Source organism: Lithobates pipiens, unplaced genomic scaffold (genome assembly GCF_037356315.1).
Source record: "Lithobates pipiens isolate NorthernLeopardFrog02 unplaced genomic scaffold, aLitPip1_a1.2 Scaffold_16, whole genome shotgun sequence".
Taxonomy (NCBI): Eukaryota; Metazoa; Chordata; class Amphibia; order Anura; family Ranidae; genus Lithobates; species Lithobates pipiens.
In genome coordinates this window covers 267,865,770-267,868,459 of record NW_027507748.1, presented here as the reverse complement: position 1 = coordinate 267,868,459, position 2,690 = coordinate 267,865,770, and positions in this window count along the sequence as shown.

The window sequence follows — 2,690 nt, the reverse complement described above, 5'->3', positions numbered from 1 at the left end:
GGTGGTGAGGGGCAAAACTGGGGCAGGAGCTTTACATGGCCCTGGACATCTCCTGCACACTGCAGGACCAGCTGTGAAAATGATAACCCAGAACTGCAGATTACACTGAGAGAACAGCTCAATGTGACTGGCAGTTCATTCTGAGTGAGTACTGTGCTACTGGTACAGTAAAAAGCATCCTCCTTGGTAATCTTATATTTATTAGAAAAAAGACAGAAAATTTTCATTTTTGGTAGCCTTAGGTTATGTCTGCTGTGTGCACAAAAAGTGACAATGTAGATGTCTACTAGCGATAATACGAACGTACCTGGTTCAGTTTCAACCCGGTAAATATTTGCCAGCACATCATGGATCTTCAGACAAAGTCAAGAGTGCAATGTTTCAGAGCCTTGCAAAGCCCCTTCATCAGGCGAGTGACAATTATGGATGTCTTTTGGGGACATTAACAATAGTAATGACCCAAACATACCTGGTTCAATATAGGGTACGTATTCGAATGTCATATCTGAATCCCTTTGAAATCCATAAGCTCTGTTATTAGAAATCAGTTGGCCATTTTCTAGGCTAATAGGCAAGGGATTATAAAACAAAGAGAATAGAGATTGAAGTACCCTGATGGACATGTACTAAAGCAAAAATAAAAAGTCTAAAAAGAAAAGACAGCAGCGATTTTAAAAATCTGCAGGTAGGGGGGGGGGGGATTTGATGGGAACAGTAGCCTGCATTTGATTGGCAAGTGGCTGCATTTGATGGGCACAATGGCTGCATTTGATGGGCACAGGTGGCTGCATTTGATGGGCACAGGTGGCTGCATGTGATGGGCACAAGTGGCTGCATTTGATGGGACAGGTGGCTACGTTTGTAGGGCACAGGTGGGCAAGTGGCTGCGTGTGATGGGCACAGGTGGCTGCATTTGATGGGCACAAGTGGCTACGTTTGTAGGGCACAGGTGTCTGCATATGATGGGTACAAGTGTCTATGTTTGGGCACAGGTGGCTGCATTTGATGGGCAAGTGGCTGCATTTGATGGGCACAAGTGGCTGTGATTTGGCACAGGTGGCTTCTTTTGATGAGCACACGTGGCGGCATTTTATGGGTAAGTGGATGCATATGATGGGCAAAGGTGGCTGAATTTGATGGGCACAAGTGGCTGTGTTTGATGGGCACAGGTGGCTGTATATGATAGACACGATTGGCTGCAATTGATGGGCACAGGTGGCTGTGTTTGGGCACAGGTGGCTGTGTTTGGGCACAAGTGAGTGCATTTGATGGGCACAAGTGAGTGCATTTGATGGGCACAAGTGGCTGCAGTTGATGGGCACAGGTGGCTGCATCTGATGGGCACAAGTGGCTGTGTTTGGGCACAGGTGGCTGCATATTATGGGCACAAGTGGCTGCATTTGATTGGCACAATGGCTGTGTTTGATGGGCACAAGTGGCTGCATTTGATGGGCACAATGACTGCATATGATGGGCACAGGTGGCTACATATGATGGGCACAAGTGGCTGCATTTGATGGGCACAGGTGGCTACATTTGATGGACACAAGTGGCTGCGTTTGGGCACAAGTGGCTGCGCTTGATGGGCACAATGGCTGCGTTTGATGGGCACAGTGAGGCTGCATTTGATGGGCACACGTGCAGCCGCCACTGTATATGTCATACGTATAGTGTCATTTCTGTCTGCTGTCTTGTGTCTCTGTTATCTGCATGAGGCGCTTCTGACAAGTTTTCCTGACACCAAGTAAAAAAGGTGACAGGGGAAGGATTTCTAGCAGGTTGGTAGCCTCAGTTCTGTTCCTGTGTGCTGTGTGGAGGAGTGTGTGTCCCTTCCTTCCAACCAGTTCCCAGGGCTCTCTAGTGTGTCTTTTCAGCTCTCTAGGCCTTTTTTTTCTGACAGCTTAAGCGTGCTATATATTGTGGACTTTGAACAGTTGTAGAGAAGAGAAGACTGCAGATAAACATGTACAAGTAATGTAGCAGGATTTGTTTCATCATGGTGTATGACCTGAGGCCATTAACTACACTGGTCATATGTAAGGATTTACAGCCACTTTAAATAACATGCTTGGAAGATGCACTGGACCTGTCTGTGAAGTGGTATATCTGTACAATGTATACATTCTACAACAGCAAAATGGGCATTCACAAAAAAAAAAAAAAAAAACACAACTTGAAGCCCATGGCATTTTTTTAAAATTCTGAACCCACATGTTAAAATCTGCATTTTTTAGAACACTATTTATTTAAAATCCCAATACAATTACATTGTTTCTGAAAGCAGAGTAATGTGCTTAGTACTGCAAAAGTGAATGAGGGGCTCTACAGCCACCCAGATAATTTTTTTCAGCTAAGTCAATCACTGGCTGAGAAGAACGGTGCCAAACTAACAGCTTCAGCCTTTATACAGCCTACAGTTGTCAAGTGGTTAAATTGTAGGTAAATGACAGTTCCCTTTGTCTATATCACAACTTTATCGGTTTGATAGGTTTGATAAAGATATTAGGAGGGCACCCCACACAAAAAGAAATGGTGTGGGACTCAATCCAAAAAAACACTTATCAAGAATAAGTGCATGATATGAGTCTCATATGGATGTGAAGCGGGACCCATGCAAGAAAAAAATTACATTAGGTCCCTTTCAAAATTCCGTACCAGACCCTAAGGGTCCGGCATGAATCTCCAGGGGG